Source organism: Eleginops maclovinus, chromosome 16 (genome assembly GCF_036324505.1).
Source record: "Eleginops maclovinus isolate JMC-PN-2008 ecotype Puerto Natales chromosome 16, JC_Emac_rtc_rv5, whole genome shotgun sequence".
NCBI lineage: Eukaryota > Metazoa > Chordata > Actinopteri > Perciformes > Eleginopidae > Eleginops > Eleginops maclovinus.
Genome location: NC_086364.1, coordinates 5,755,356 through 5,772,761, shown reverse-complemented (window position 1 = coordinate 5,772,761; position 17,406 = coordinate 5,755,356). Strand labels below are relative to the sequence as shown.

The window sequence follows — 17,406 nt, the reverse complement described above, 5'->3', positions numbered from 1 at the left end:
TTATGTTGGTCTTTTAATTAAGTATAAGTATATAAGTACTTATATAACATTTTTAAATAGTCCTGCACATGAAATCTTACTTGCATCAAAACACTGTAGTCTTTTACTACCAAAAGTTTAGTCAATTTATATTTTGTTTTAAATCAGATAAATGTGGAGTTAATCTATAAAGAAGCAAGAATTAAAAATACTCAAGAAAAGTAAAAGAACCTTGAAATTGTACTTAAGCAAATGTACTTCCATCACTACATTCCACCACTACTTTTGGCACATATGGGTTAATATTCACCAGTACTGTAAAAGGGGGGTAAGCCCTACACATACATCAGCCCCAGTAACTGTCCACCCAGAAACGCAGATGCCTCCGATCACTGTGACAGTTTAGCTAATGGCTTTGGATTGCAAACATGTTTCCCGCTCTGGTGTGCAGTTGTGTGTGTCACAGGATAACACCGGCTTGTGTCTGCCAACAGGATGCGTGTTTGACAAAGACGGAGGTTTATCAGAAACAGATTGTAAGACATCGATACATCAGCTCTGTGTACACTCGGACGTGACGATAGAGCCATGCTAACCTCAACTGCAGGTGGTAGATAGAATACACGCTCGATAAGGATGAAGCAGAACCTAATTTTCTGGATATCTAAATGGGCTCGCCTTTTTTTAGGCAACGTATGGCAGGAAAGGCAGAAAATGGACTAGAGTCCTGAGCACGATGTAGAGTTGTTTACAGTGACTGCATCTCCCATTAGAAAACAGGTTATCTGCTTGGCATGGCTTCACAGAGTGCACAGATGTTTAATGGCATGTAAGGTTCTGTCCAGGCTCTCAGGGCCCTGAACGAGAAGCCGCCGGCTTCTGGGCGGAGACACCAGACAGCCTCAGGATGCCCAGTGGACCTGCCGGCCGAGGCTGCAGCTACCTACCCTGATAGCTGGTTATAAAGAGGCGTGAAGAGCTGAATGTCATCTCACTGTCCAGCCTCGATATGATTACATGACCTGGATGCAGGCCAATCGGCATCATGGAGGAATGGAATACAACATGTAGTTGGAAAGGAATGCCATGGCATACCTAATGACATTAGTACAGTAAGGTTGGATGATAATGGCTGGAAGAACTATCGGTTTAATGTTTTAACAGGGCATTTGTCTTGTTTTTTGCCCACTGTCTTTACATCTTATGTTTTGGTTTATGTTTATTCTGTGCTGTGACACATATTCCATTAGGACAAAAACAATTAAAGAGGCCCTATTATGCTCATTTTCAGGTTTATATTTGTATTTTGCGCCTGTACTGTCTGTCAAACCTTTGTTCATCTAGTTGTGAATAGTAACTTTTGGAAAGTTTGATGTGAAAAACGTCTATATATAACCATTGTTTAAACAGCACAACAATGACAATCCTTCAGTGTTGTTGCTTCACAGGCAAATACCTTTAAGACAGTGTTCCTTTGTAACCTAGAAACCTGAAAAACCTTGATATAAAACAGTCTTACAGCCTTCTTGTGACCTAAAAATTGCTAAATCAATACTGCTCAATATCTGCTATTATTAAACATCACTGCCACAGAATGTAGGTCAAGCAAATGTTGTTTATTCTTGAAAAGAGGGCAACTAAATCGAGACATCTGAAACGCTAGTCATTAACAAAAATCATTCTTGAGAATTAATAATGGTTTGGTTGGATTTATATTGCAGAGGCGGCAGCAGTGTAGACGGAGGGCACTGAGAGGCTCTCTGTGTAACAGAGAAACACACTTTCCAGGGTGTAAGCCGAGATGCCACTTGTCAATACGCTGAGACGTCGGGGATAAATTCGGCCTTCCTCCTGGGATCTCCAACAGCCAAGTTTGGCCTTTTACCTCGCTGCTTTTCTCAGTCACAAAAACACTTCTGAAAATAGCCTCAAGCAAACCCAGATGGAAAGACGAACGCGTGATTGTAACTGCCAGGAGTTTGAGCAACGGCAACGTTGGGTTTTTCCGTCTGTGAGGATATTATTTTGGGTCAGATGTGCATCTCTGCCATGTTGTCCGGTGAAGCGGCAAGGCCAGGCCACAAAGAGAGAGCATATGCCCGCCTCTTATTCAGCTGCCGCCCCTGACATGTGTTACTTCCTCCTCACTCAGCCCACCTGCTCCGCAGAGCCTTGTAGTTTGCTATGAATGCCAGCCTACAGCAACAGTAGGGATGGGTATCATTAATATTTCAACGGTACTACTACTGCTTATCGATCCGGTACTTTAGTGGTATTTGTATCGATTTCTTTTAGTTGTTTTTTAAGGGAAAAACTAAACAAATTGGAAACATATTTAAACATGGCCTTATTTATTGTATAGTTTAGATTCGGGGCTGCTAGCAAACATAACATACCTGCAGTAGGTAACAGCAAGTAGATTTACTACTGTACTGTACAATTTTGAGATACTTGTACTTTACTTTCGTACTTGTATTTCAATATTTGCTAATGTGTTCTATTGCTCTACTACTATTCAGAGGTAGCCTAAATTGTGTACTTTCACTCCATTACATTTATTGAATACCTTTAGTTACTTTACAGATTTGGAATAATGATGTCAGATATAATCAAGGTTTAAATCAGACTTTAGTTCCACCTGGATTAAATTAATAATCCACTCTGCAGTATACAAAGTCATTAAAACTAGCTGCACCTTTACCAGCTTTGAGAACACTTTAATGATCAATAATTAGAAACAAATCTTTAATAGTATTCCTACGCTCTTGTAGTTCTTCTTTTACTTTTATCTGAGTACTTCTCCCACCTAAGACATTATTGGTGCCTTTTGGCAGGATGCTAAAACAGGTTGTTCGTGTTTCCGCGCTTACACGGAAATGCTAATAGCAAACGAGCATTGTCCACATTGAGCCTTGTAGAGTATCAGTATACTTTTGAACGCTCCGTTTTCTCTTTCCCCAGCAGCTCTCTGTGTGCACGGCGCTGCAGCATGATGGGGCTGCCCCGCGCCCTGCACAGAGACAAGAGAGAGAGAGAGAGAGAGAGAGAGAGAGAGAGAGAGAGAGAGAGAGAGAGAGAGAGAGAGAGAGAGAGAGGGAGAAGGAGATGAAAATGAAAAAACGTAGTTGAGTCGATAAAATGTGCAAGAGAAAATTTTATGTAGCAATAATAAATATGAAATGAGTTTTAAGTTTGACATTTCTCCAGTACTGATACCAAAACCGATAACGACAGAGCTTATCGATACCATGGTCTTTAAAAATGTAGTCCCGGGTACCGTTTACTACTTGGTTTCGTTACCCATCCCTAAGCAACAGCATGCAGAAATGTGTCAGTCTGCAGAGAGGAGACTTATCCAGGCTCACCAGAGACACTTGTGTCAGAGAGAAGTACGAGTCTGGTTCAAATGAAAAACTGCTCCAACATAATGTCCAGATACCAGCTATTTTTCTCTTTAAGTAAGGCTTTTTGCACATCAAAATCTATTAATGCAACATTTTTATTTAAAATAAAATAAAAATAAAGTGTTTTGAGAGAATAAGTCCACCTGACTGTGATCATTATGGATGCTTGGCTGTGGGTCAGTTGCACCCGGCAGGCCGGTTATAAATGCCAATTCGCACTGCCAAACATAAAAATATTTGCTCAAACATTTTGCAATATTTGAGCTAAATGTTGATCCTGAAAAGGAAAGACAGAGCCACATAGACTTGCCATTTATGAGGCTAAATATATTGGTTTCTTCTTTTCTGAGGTCACATTGTTCTGATGTCTTAAATAATGCACTTGAGTTAAAGTGTTGTATTTATTTGCATAGCATTTGCTATTGAAGTAATCGAAAAGTAATGAAAAGTAATCAGGTTACATCTTTTGATACTCAGATTACGTTGCTAATTTTCTTGGAGTTAAATGGTAACGTTTTTATAGTAACCCTCCCAATCCAAGTTGCGCTGTGACTTCGTAGCCAACACTTGACAGGTTTTCAGGTAGAAGCTGTTATCTTCAAAACAAAACACAAACCTGAAACCAACCCAACATCAGTGGACATGTAATTTATTTTACAGTCCCATCTGTTTGCCCTATCGATCATGTGTGTATGCTGTATAAGCTGTTGATCACCAGCAGGGGATCCATGAACATTTATTATGGTACAGCAATCAATTGGGGTCATGCTGCCCACCCCGCACCATTGGCCACAGAGAAACAAATATGGCCTTGCCGATACATTTCTCAGTGCAGCTCTGACAGCCTCATAAAAATCCCACTGATGTTTTCGAGGGTGTCATTCCACAAGGGACACAGAAATTAAGATTAATGGCTTTTCGTGCGCCCTACAGTTTGCAATGTCTTTGGGAAGGTGATTGTTTGCAGCTTGGCAATATGTAAATTTGACCTCGAAGTACATAAATGGGTGCTCCCAGAATGATTTTGTGCTTATTGAAAGTCTCTGGTGAGAAGTAAAAACAGGCTAAAATTCGAAGATGTTAAGGAGTATGGCATTGGAAAGCACCATTGAGGGTGTTTTATATTTCATTTGCCAATCAATTCTGGAGCAAATCAGCAGGTGCATTTCTCTTCCCTGAACTCCAGGGGGGCTCATACCCTGACCCCCCCAACAGGAAAATGGAGCTGATATTGCTTCAGGCAGCATGTTTTTGGTGAGTTAGAGAGAAAAAGGGACAGACGTGAGTCACCTGCTGACAGCCTACACTGGTCTGTTAAAGTCAAGTCCGCCTCACTGCTGTTTCGTGTCCTGAATAGCAGCGTGACCTTTCAGAAATCTAAACTTTACACATCCTGCAGACATCAACAGCGAGGCTCTGTGCGGTGACAGTATGGCAGGTGGAATAACAAGAGTACACGTGTTGGATTATGACCAAGGTCGGCCAAGGTCAAAGCTGATGCTTTCCAGCATTGTCTAAGTGGGAGATGAAGAAATTCTCCAGTGATCATTGTATCGTTTGCAGCATGTCAGAGGTTCCTTGAATACCTTAAGTGAGCTGCATTATCAATACAACTTTATGTCATGCATTATACATTGTGCGCTTCATGGAAAACTATAAAGGAAAAGGTAAATTGGATGCAGGACACCCAGCTGCATCAAGCTGCTAAACACGTGATTGGAGGATTGCTCCACCTCTTTTTGGCACCGATAAAATATGTAATTTATGTATTTTATGATATACCTTCCCTTTGTACAATAAATAGACAAGTGGGAGTTTCAAAAGAAGGCCCTGTATAAAATGTGTGGGTAAAAGACAGAAACCAATGTTTTTACGTAATTGAGGTATGCTGAAACCAAAATATCTGCGTACTAAGCTTTATTTTCATATTACTTCAGAAAAATTGCCAAATTGCACATTTTGGACCGTACTTTAACTATATTTTTCATTAGCACTGTAACCAACATCCAGGTCAGGTGCGGTAGTTTGTTAAGTTCTATCGAGGGTAAACCAAATTTGATCCATTTGAATTTATTTTTAAGCAACCAATGTAGTGCAAACATAATTTTGTTCACTTCAGTAATTTGCATGCATTTCAAAAACATAAATCTGAACTTTGAAGAAAGCCAGGTTCAAATAAAATGTAGGTTTTATGTTAAACATCCTTTGTTACCCTTTGACCTAAAATCACACTAACAGATATATATGGTACAATATTATATGGCAAAAGGAAAGTGGAAAGTTCTTCCCTCACAATTGGTTTACAAAATGTCTTTGTTGTTTTTCCTTGATTTGTCCACTAAGCTCCAATAAAGGTAAATATTATATTCATACAGTAACATTTTAGACAACAGTGTGCTTCCAGTTCTTAAACTTTCTTGTGTCAACATGACAATGCCCCGTGCGCAAAACTGGCTTTTCCAAGTTTGGTGTAAAATAACATGACGTCCTCACTTCAACCCCATCCAACAACTTTGGTGTAAACTAGAACAGCAGCTAGACCTTATATCCGAACAGGGAGATAAACTGTCTCTGGAGGGAACTTTGGGATTTTGGACTTTGCAGACCATTTATATGCACAAAAACAGATATAACATGCTACAGGAAAAGGAAAACTCCCCACAACTTAATAGGGCCTCTTTAAATAGAACAATTTGCAGAGCTTTGGGCATTACGCACAATCCATGTTGATGTCTTTTTTTTAAGCCACCATTTCGTCTTGCTACTGAATGAGAGCCAATCCCTGCAGCCTGGTCCCTAAGTCAATAGAAAAAGTCGAAGCCAGAAGAGTGGAGGCAGATTAATGGCAATGGTTTCGTAATTACCTGTATGGGTGTCCAAATATTTTTGTTCTTGGACTGAGCAGGACAAACATGGCTGTTCTCTCTGGTAGCTCACTTGATCATATACATTCACATACTATAACCCTAACCCTAACCCCAACCCTATTCACATACAGTGCATTAATGTACTAGCATACCCATATATGCAAACATCCTGCATCTTCACAGTCACATAAAAATCATATTTCAAGAGATAAAGTAAAACGGTACGAAGGAAAAGGGGAGCACTTATTCTGTTTGTCCCAGGGAACGTCTCAAGGACAAACCTGTTGATGTGAGCTGCAGCAAGACAGACAAGACACGGAGCGGAAAGAGAGAAGCCCAAAAAAAAAAGAACGAGCTGGCAAATGAATGGGTCCCGGAACGACTGAGGAGAGATGATACATTATACTGTGATGGCTGAAAAAGAGGCTGTAGTATGTTGTACAGTTGTAAAGCAGAGGGAGGGAAATAAATGGGAGGGGTGGAGGGAGGGAAGGAAGGGAGGAGGGAGGGAGAATGAGCAGATAAATCCTTACTACATAATGATTAGAGCTCACAAGCCCTTCCTGTGACACGGAGTGTAGGAGTCAGGATTACAGCCGGCCAGTGAAGCCAGAGTGACAGCTCTGCAGATGGAGGAAGGAGGGGTGCAGGTAGGGAAAGACCAACAGGAACAGCAAGTGCGGCTAAGTGCAGACCAAACAAGCAAGCTGTGTTTCAAGGGGAGGCAGGGGGCGGAACAGCGCAAACAGACATTTTAGACGACATTCCCAAACTCCAGCGGCTGACTCGCATCTGTCCCCCTGCCCCGGCCATCTGTCGCCGGCCGCCAACAGCCTTGTCCTGGGCAGTTGGATCATTTTTAGTCTTACTTTGATGGAGCGGTCACAAGAGCACAACTTGCACCAGAGGAGGGTGAAGAAGGGAGTTTGGGAAATGAAGACGAGGGTCACCCTGCACAATCTGTGATAGATGGGACTCACAGCACTGACAGGTGTCTCGGCCGAAATATGGAGTACATCTGTGTCTGTATGTACCGGGCAATGATGGGCAAGGACAAGTCTGAGGAGTTTGTTTCGCACTGATATACAACATGGTGTAAGTTTCTGGCAGCTTCCGGAGCTTTTCTGAAGTCTCAATCTCCAGCCAAGCGAGGATTTATCTCTTCCCCAGAGGTGAGCAGCTGCTTAAGACCTTAAAAAAGCAACGGCTTTACACAAATATGCACACCGACAGGTTTCTCCTCAAAGCATTCTGGGACATCTTACCTGAACACCTGAGATAGCTGCCTCGACTTTAATTCTCAACATTTAGCCGAGAGCTAAAGTGCGACTGTGGACAGCAACGATTTGGTCATTTGTTTTCTTTTCTTTTTGGTCCTACTCCTCCTCCGGCACCTGTTCACTTCGATTTTCCTCCATCACTCCATCCATCCTCCTCCTCCTGCTCCTCCTCGTCTTCTTCCCTCCCCTCTTTTTCACCAGCGAGTGATAATGTGACCTTCTGCCAAAGTGCTGGAAACCATGCCACCGTCGCAGCGGGCTCCTCTGTTGCTGCCACTGAAATAGACTCAAACAAGTGCAGGGAGAGAGGAAGAGGAAGGGAGGAGGGAGAGGACGAAGGAGGGAGAGGAAGAGAAGAACAGGGCCAAAGGGGAGAGAAAGAAGGACGAGAAAAAGACCGGAGAGGAGGAGGTAAAAAAAATAGAGAGAAAGTGGGAACAGGACGGCTGAAGCGGCAGACACGGGATGAGTGGTGACGAGCCAGGACTGGATGTGGATTGCCGACACAGGTAAGGGATCACCTTCATCTTCCACTTAGTGCTGCACTTAGATGTGTCATCACTTCACTCATCACATTTATCTGTCTGCTTAAGGTTACAAATCCCCAAATGCTGTTTTTCCAATTTAAAAACCTGAGTGTAGAAAATGCTTTCTGCTTCTTTTAGTTTCTGTTTGAAGATGTGTTGTAGTTTTAAGTAGCATCCCCCTTCTTCCCCATTCTCCTTCTTTCGTCTAAATGTCCATAGAGGAATTGTCTGAGCACAGAGGATCAGATCAAAAGCAGGGACTTGACAGGATCCTTGTCGGGGGGATCAGACGGCGCACTGTGTTTGGCTTTTGTGCCCGCTGTAGGTGTGTGTGGTGGCTGTAACTGTTGCTTTAACTCAGCGAGCTACTGGGGGATTAAGCAGAGCGGATCGATGCGTCATTGTAAACAGTTAGAGCAGCTGAGAGGGGCTTTGATACCTGCCTGCCGGACCCGGGAGGATGCCGCTGCTGCACTGCCACTGAAGAGTGACTTTTCACGATTCCAGCGAAGGAGAGGTTCCTGTAATTACTGAATGATCCGTTCTGGCACTTTAGCTCCATGAATACAGAACAAGTTTCCTCTTTTTGACAGCCTAGTTTGTTATATCTGTAATTGGAATGCTGAAAGTGATTGACATGTCACAAAATGAAAGATGAACGGGAACTCATCTGATAGCTTTGTAGAGGTGAGGGACCTTTTAGGTTTACCCAGAGAAACAATCAAGGCGAGGCGATAAATAAAAAGACAACAAAAGAGAGCAGCAGAGCAGAACAGGGACAAAGCCATATTTCCTATCAACACTGCCACATGATTGCGGCTAAATCATCAGCTACAAAGTGTAATAACCTGTAGAAGAAGCTGCTTATCAGCAATGTGTGTCCTCATTACACATTGTCAAGGTGCCGTCTGCACTGCCAGCTCAACACACAGGGTTGAATCTATCCATTGCAGCTAATGTGAATGAGTAACAGGCCAATACATCTCAAAGTACCAGTTAGATTATTCTGTCATGGACCGCAAACGCCTGTCTAACTGAAGCATATTGGTAAAAGATATGAGTGTGAGAATGAGAGGTCAAGGAATGTAGTAAAATGTTGTTTGATTGGTTCTGGCACTGGGACGTCCTATGGATCAGATAAGAGTGATTGATTCCAAGAATTCAGGCAGTCTCATTATCACTTTTTTGGCCAGTATCCAGCATTTAATCTAAGGGCTCAGCCCACCCTAATTACAAAATAAACATATCTTACTTTTGTCTGTAGTTGTATCTGGTGGGGAGCCGCATGGAGGAAAATCATGTTTATCTACACAGCGTACAACTGTGGCACGCATGAGAAAGGATCTTCATGGGGATATTTACGGTAATACAACTGAAAATGTTATACTCATTGTTAGGAAGGCTAGATATACCTGCTTGATTTTAAAGGTGCATTTCAACAAAATTACCCAACAAATCTTATCTTGTTGGTCTTTAGTAAAAATGGTTCCCAACATCTAGGGTTAGGGTTAAATACTAATGAATTGTTTGTCTACAACAGGAGTTTGCAAAGCTTTTAGTGTTCTGACAAGATCAAAGGGAGCCTATCTCATCATAGATTGGATATGTCTGGTGGTTAACTTTTTCTTTCAGATGTATTCATTCAGAGTCCTGAAGCAAACACCATTTGGTGTTTTCGTATGAAGTTACTGTGGTTTCCGTCAAATTGACACTAATAGCATATAAATTCTTGATCCTTGACTAAAGACATGTTTGTGAGGTCACAATGACCTTTGACCACCAAATTAAAACCAGTTCAAGTCCATGTAAGTGTTTGATTGAGACACTTTTGATGTAATTGCCACAAAGCAAAAAGAAGAAGTTGGAATAAATATTTTAAAAACAAGGATATATATTCCACTTACTTTTGTTTTTCAAATTTTAGGTGTGATGAAAATAAAATTGTTACAAGATTTTCTTTTGAAAATGTTATTCTGCAACATACAATTCAGCAGTGATGAAATTGTATTTTGCAGAATATAATTTTCTTCCATTTTGGAAAAAAACAACTTTTCTACCAATGTAAATATCTTTGGTTTTTGAGCATTTGATGTTATTTTTATTGTAAGTTTATATTTATTTCAGTGGGCTGGCTGTATAAAAAGTCAAACATCAGCATTTAGTGGTATTCATTATTCCTTATTGGTTATACATTTGAGAAATTTATCCATGGAGGTTTAACTCTGCCCGGATAAAATGTGCTTTGTCTCCATTGGCTTGAATAAAAGGGAGTTTAGAATGAGCTGATGTGAACGGTGTGTCACCATTTAGGCAGGTGAAAAATGGCTGTTATACCATATCGTAGTTTCAGTACTTGGATGTAGTTCTATGTATATGAGAGCAATAGCTACAAGCACGTGTGTGACTGTGAGTGTGTTTGAGTGTGTGTGCCAAGGCAACATGTGACAGGAGAAACAGATGCAAGGATACTCAGCACATCACACAGCATGATGCAGCCACACACACACACACACACACACACGCACGCACACACACACACACACACACACACACACACACACACACACACACACACACACACACACACACACACACACACACACACACACACACACACACACAAACACACACACCATGAGGGAGGAGCCTGATCAATAACACAGCTGAAACATTCAGTGATTAAGCATATTTATTTGGTTTTGGACTGATGCTCTACTTATCCTCACTGCCAGTATGACATCACACCCAAACACCACTGTACTCATAAACTGTGGAGCTGCAATGATAAGTCCATTGAGAGAAAAGCAATTGCCTACTAATGTAATCAGAAAGTAACCATTAAAGTACATTTTCATGCAAAAATGGATTAAAATCTGTTTTGAGCCTCTTAAGATATGAGATATCCTGCTTTTCTAAGAATATTTATCATTCAAACTGAATATGTGTGGGTTTTGGAATCAGATATTTAGTTGCCAATTATGTACATCTTTTAGAAAGTTAATAAATAATAATTTTATACATGAAATAATTATTTATAAAAAATTGGCAGATTAATTGATAGTTAAAACAGTTGTTATTCTTAATATACTATTGTCAAAGGACCGTCATTATTATAATACCCTCAGTAGAGAAGTAAAACATCCTTCCTGTACAGGTTAACCTCAGATTGTCCTGACCAAGGTAGCCGCGGTTACGTAAACCTGACATGTTAACACATGCATCACTTACAGTTTGCCATTTAGGGTTACTAGTCTCGTAAATAGATGTTGGTCTAACCTTAGAGACAGCTGTGATCAATTGTAGTGTAACATTACCATGCGGGAACGTAACACGAGGGATTCATGATCATTAGCATTATTGATTAATCTACTGATCGTTTTCACAATAAATCGTTTTGGTCTAAAATAGATGTTAGTAAATAGTTAAGAATGTTAAATGGTTTTGTCTATCCAAACTCATAGATATTTCCTTCAAAGGAAATAAAACAGTGGAAATCTCTATATTTGAGAGGATAGAACAGCATTTTATAACACATTTTCCAGACAAATGACTTATCTATTAGCTGACTAATCATTGCAGCTCTACTTTACACAAACACTCACTCATACACACACACACACACACACACACACACACACACACACACACACACACACACACACACACACACACACACACACACACACACACACACACACACACACACACACACACACACACACACACACACTAATTTACATAGTAATTAACTTAGCTTTGCCTTTGGTTGTGCAGTTAAAAGTCAGTGTGTGACACAATCTGTATTATCTGATGTTCTTGCAGTGTAACATACTGAACATGGGTACGCTGCAGCTGGCAAAGACTCCTTCCATGAATTTCACTTATTACTCATTTTTGATATTTTCATATTTACATGAACTCCAGTGTTCTGTTTGTTTTTTTGACTGAATCATTTTAGTCAGTCAACTCATGCTGGATGCTGCATTTGCTGTTTTATTCATCTAGTGTCCTAGCTTATACTTTATAAAGGATGTGATATAATTTATGCCTTTTGTTTGTCTAGTGGAATTACAAGAGGACGTGGGTTGGAGTGCAGAAACGTGAAGAAAGTTTACAACAAACCAGTCAATGACAAGATATTTCTCTGAATGACTTCAACAATAAGGTGATAATGAAGCATCTGATATAATCACATTGGGATTTTAACAATTTAAATAGTATAAAATAATAATTAATCTGTAATGTACTATAAGTAATCAAGTTGTTAGAATGAGAACTGATAATAAAGAAGAAAACAACAGCATCTACAGAAAAAAGTTTAAAACATGTCTTGCCAAAGATGGCTTAATGACAAGTAAATAGAGATCATCATTGCAACAAATCCTGGGACAACATCCTATTAACTGGGTTGTCCTGTATCAGACTTTTAAGAAAAATGTCGACCTGCCTGAGTTGTTGCATGTGGCACTGGAGCATCTTTGGGTCTTTTTGCAGCCTGCGGGCAGACTAAAACGACCTCTGGGTTAGTATCTCAGGGTTAGCAGCTGCTTTGTCAGCTGTCCAGCTCTTCCACGAACACTTAGAGCCTTTGTGCTTAATCAATTCTTAAAAGAGCGAACCTCACGCCATCTTCCCTGTCTCTACAGATGAGTAGGAGTAGAGCAGGAGGAGGCTGACAAGACACATGAGAGACAAAAAGGAGGAGGGGTTGGGTGAACTGGCGCAAGAGTTAAAAAAATAATAATATGGGGTAAGCTTGCATAGACTACTGTTTCAGATGGATATTGTGCTGATTGACAGGCAGTCACAAGCATCCAGGGCAGTAAAACATTCAGTGCGGGGGGAGGGATGGAGGTTGTAGGACAACAGAGCAATTTATCCAAGGTCATAGGAGGGGAGTAGTAAATCTCATTCTGAATCAGGCAATGTTGCGACAACACGTGATCCTTTTTCCCGCCAATTTGACAGGCCACTTTGACATGTTCAAGTACAGATCGGTGTAGTGATACTGCAGGTGCACAAGTCCTTGGGGTGCTCTCGTACTATGCGAGGCTATCTGATGAGATCTTAAACTCGGGGCTGAGGAAGTCTGGCAGGCTGTGTTGCTCTCCCTCCCCAAGTTTATGGCTGCGCTCACGGGCACAACAGAGACTCCCGGCCCATTTATATTCATGGCGCATCGCCGCTTGAACCTCGTCTAACGTCCTGTCCCTGTTGAGAAGGAAAACTGACACGCCGTGGGCTGAAGAATTGGTGCTGGTGGGGAGGGGGGCATCGCCTCTGTTTCCCTGTCATTCTTTTGCCTCTTGTGGATACTGATACCAACCTGAGTCTTTGTGCACTTGTGTGACACGGGTGGGTGCATATGCAATATGTAATACATGAAATAGATTAGCCTAATCGCTTTCTTTTGAGCGCTGCATGTGTGCCACTTAATTTTTCACAATTAGCCCCGAGCGGTGACACGGTGGGGAGCGTTTCCGTGAAGGATGATGACACCGATAACCTTAGAAATGAAGCCTGCATAGTGGAGGGTGGTGCGGTTGAGGTACGCCTCTTAGCGTACAAACAGGAAGAGCAGTTTGACTTTGCGTGATGAATCTTAAAAAATCAGGCTGGATACTCTGCAGGAGTGTCTAACAAAAAGTGACAAGGCATCCTTGTGGCTCAGTTGGCTCAGGCAGCTTGAGATGGTGACGTAGTTTAGGTTTTTATTCTGGCTTACCTTTGTCACATCTCTTCCATCCCTTTCCCAATCCTTCTTGTCACTCTCCGTCGACGCCTAACAAATACAGCCAACATGCTCAGCAGACCTGGAGAGCTGTGCTAAAAACAGACACAACTTTTGGCTCTCAACTCATACTTGGAGTTGCATACACACCCTTCCCAAAAGATGAAATATTGTTTTCACTCTCCTGGAGACTGTTTATCGCAGCAAAAAAATCAATGCATAATCTCTGGAGAAAACTGTAAAAGCCAGAGTTGTCTGAAACATGCTCTGATTGCTTTTCATTGAGCAGTTTTACATGTTTTAACAATTATAAGGACAGGACCTGTCTGTCACTACCACAACACAGAGTCAGGCAGCCAGACAGCAATACCAGCTAAAATTCAGTGGTACAAATCAATATTTGTGACATATACATTGATAGCAATTATTCTTCTCTTTAAATGAGTTGCTCACAAAGAAATATATTTCAAACATCTGCAGCTTCAAAGAGCTTTATTTCACTCATTTATTTTTTTATTTGTGTTTTTTTATGTTTGATGCTGTTTCAGGTGTTTTGATCAGCAATTCAATCTATCTGGTAAAGAAAGGTGGAATATTTATATCAGTTCAAAGGACAGGTTCTTCAAAGCTTGAACGAGAGCAATATGTGATAGCTTCAAATCTGTTTTGATGCTTTTGAGCCCCAAGGGGACACATTTCGGCTTTAAAAAGAGGCGAGCAAATGTACAAGTTATTAAAGATCAAAAATATTTATGCTCCTTATTTTTGTTAAAATAGTCTGTAATCTGTTTGAAGGGTTGTCATTAGACAAAAGAATGGCACATTTTATTATGGTTGGCCTTGCTGTCTTGTTTTTATTTATCTTTTAAAACATTAAGCTGTTGAGATTTAGCATTCATTTTGTAAATCAAATCAACTTAAGGTCAAATCAATTATCTGCATGACTTAATTCCACCAACAGTATGCAGTGTTGTTTTAAATGCACTGGCCCTTTAAATTGATTGTGTTTATTTTATAGGTGGCAAACACATAAACACATAAGAAGGAAGAACAGAGGAAGAATACATTGTCAGTACCCTTTAAAGCACTGATAAGACCACACACACACACACACACACACACACACACACACACACACACACACCCACACACACACACACACACACACACACAGGATAGATTAAAAACAAAGTGGTATGCTCATATGTGGATTAAAGCATGTGTACATGTGTGTGTATGTCAGAGATCAGTTGAATGTGTGGGCAGCCACCGAGTCAACTGGGAGAGCAGGCTGATGACAGCTGGACCGGTGGCGGGGGTGGAGGGGTGGGGTGGGGGGGGGGGTCGGTCTGGTTCTGCACGGGCAACCGTGGTTTCAGCTTAACCAGGGTCTTACACTGATCCCTGCTCCACATACGGACCCGCATGAGGCTGACCAAGGATTCTTCCTTCACACTGCGGGTCACCTTCCACTGCGGGTTAACATCCAGGTCAGCCAGCAGGGTCAAAGTAGGAATATTAATATCTGATCGCCTTGTCTAGTTCCTTAAACTTCAGGTAAACATCCGCCCATGTGTTGTGGCAAAATGGATTAGATTCACAATGCCATTGTAATCTGCAGCCCCGCAAACATTATTACGCTCCAAACACTTGCACATACAATCTGTTCAATTTCGCTACACAGCGTGCTGACAGAGAGAGCCGTGTGATGGAGAGTTGCACTAAATGGAGTAAAAGTGAAAGCAAAGAGGAGAGATATATATCAAACAGCTGTCCAATGACTGGCAGGCACAAGGACTCGTATCCTTGAAAGAAAATGTCTTTTTTTGATGATCTTGCTTGAATTGTGTTGATTCACCTTCTGCACCTATCAAAGTATTGAATTTTATTGTTTTAATGTAAAGACACAATCATAGTAATACTACATATGCTGGGGAGGGAGCTTTACTTTAGCGCTAGATGGGATTTCAAAGGCAGAACTGTAATAAAGTACAACGACACAGCTTTCCATCTGCTGTGGCATTTAAAACCTGCTGATCACGGACGCTCTGATACTATACAGTCAGGAAATCCAACTGCTCAGTTCAGCTCCACTTCTCCACTGAATATTTAAATCCTTTAATGAGCATAGATACCAGTCAAAGCCTGAATACCCTTCAACTGATTCCTGTCACAGTATGTGAAAATGTACAAGACATTTTAGGTCTACCCACCAGCCCTTGGTCAGAGAGCAGTAAAGATCAGATCGGATTTATTGGGATTTCTCCGCATAAGTTTTCATCCCGTGGCAGATCAATCACTTGTCATGTATTGTAAATGTAGTGTCGTGAATGTCTTAAAAACGGCTACAGTGCCATGGGCAGGAGTGTAGGGAGAGGTTCTGTGACAGAAACTAATATCACTGAGTGAATCTGTTTGATGTGCTTCTGTATCATAGGTCAGCATAAATCAGGGGTGGTTTGGCCTGAAAAGCCACCATTATGTTTTCACTTTGGGAGCACCTAGAAAATGCTGCTGGACAATGGCTTGGTATTTTTATGACAGCGTGGGGCGCCATTTATCACATTGCCATGATATAGAAAACTATACCACAAAGAATAGAGCAGTGAAACAACGGAAAGGTTCAGATATGGCCAACAGTGAAACTCTCTCACTGCAGGAATTATGAATATTATTTGAACTTCAGAAAATGGAATAACCAAGACTGAACATACAGTAAGAAGTGGATGCTACCGTGAAGTAACATATTGATTTGTGGACAATGGTTTAAAGCCTCAAGTTGGCGGTTTTATTATTTGCGTTTTTGGTTTTTGGTTGTTGTCATCTTGCTTCTTTGGAAACATTAGTGCCGTGAGAGGGCAACTTAACACTAAGTGCAACAATTTGAGGCTACCAAATGTAACAATTACCTTTAAAAAAAACACAAAGTGAAAGGGTTCAACTTTTAAGAAGAAAACATAGACATCACCCAAACCTGATATTGCTGTGTTAGCGTCTTGTCAATCACAAGGTAACCCCTAAAGCATATTGTATTTACTCCTAAAGAGAACTTCATTTACAAAATAAACATCATGCTGCATTGATGACGACTTGAAACTACCTATTGAGACCAATAATTTGTTGTTTGATTCACACTTTTCTTAACTGTTGTTTTGTAAGAAAGCATTTAATGTGAAAGGCAGTAGCAAACATTAAAAGCAAAATACATGTTTCAACCCTCTCAGATTGTAGCTGAAAAAAGAATTGTGAGATTCTGGGATGTAAGAACTTACAGAAAAGTGCAATCTTTTGTGCATTAATATTTGATTTGATATTTGCAAATGCAATGGCACGAACGCACAAGTTATTTGTCCCCTCTGCTGTCCCATAGAGGTTCACTAAATGCAGCTCTGGATTCACTGTTTGTTCCCTAAATGTCTCAGCAACAGAAGTCCAGATTGAGTAACAAGCATGCGATTTCTTGTCACGTTTATTTAAAAATAAAGGATCAAGAACATCTTTACAGCTACTCTAAGACTAATACCTGTAGGGATAGTTAAGTTCAAAGACTGCAGCATATTACCATCCCGTCTTTCCCATCAGGGATTAAAGCCAATAAATGTCATCATAAAGCACAAC

At 40.9% G+C, this 17,406-nt stretch overlaps 1 protein-coding gene across 1 annotated transcript in view; it reads left to right on the top strand.

Moving 5' to 3' along the window:
- Window positions 1-6,832: 6,832 nt before the first annotated feature.
- The window catches only part of grin2ca (glutamate receptor, ionotropic, N-methyl D-aspartate 2Ca), a 56,868-nt gene continuing 46,294 nt past the window's right edge, over window positions 6,833-17,406 (top strand). Inside the window, exon 1 of the mRNA XM_063903151.1 lies at window positions 6,833-8,039. The gene's annotated coding sequence lies outside the window, so the exon portion shown is untranslated. The remainder of the gene's footprint in view (window positions 8,040-17,406) is intronic.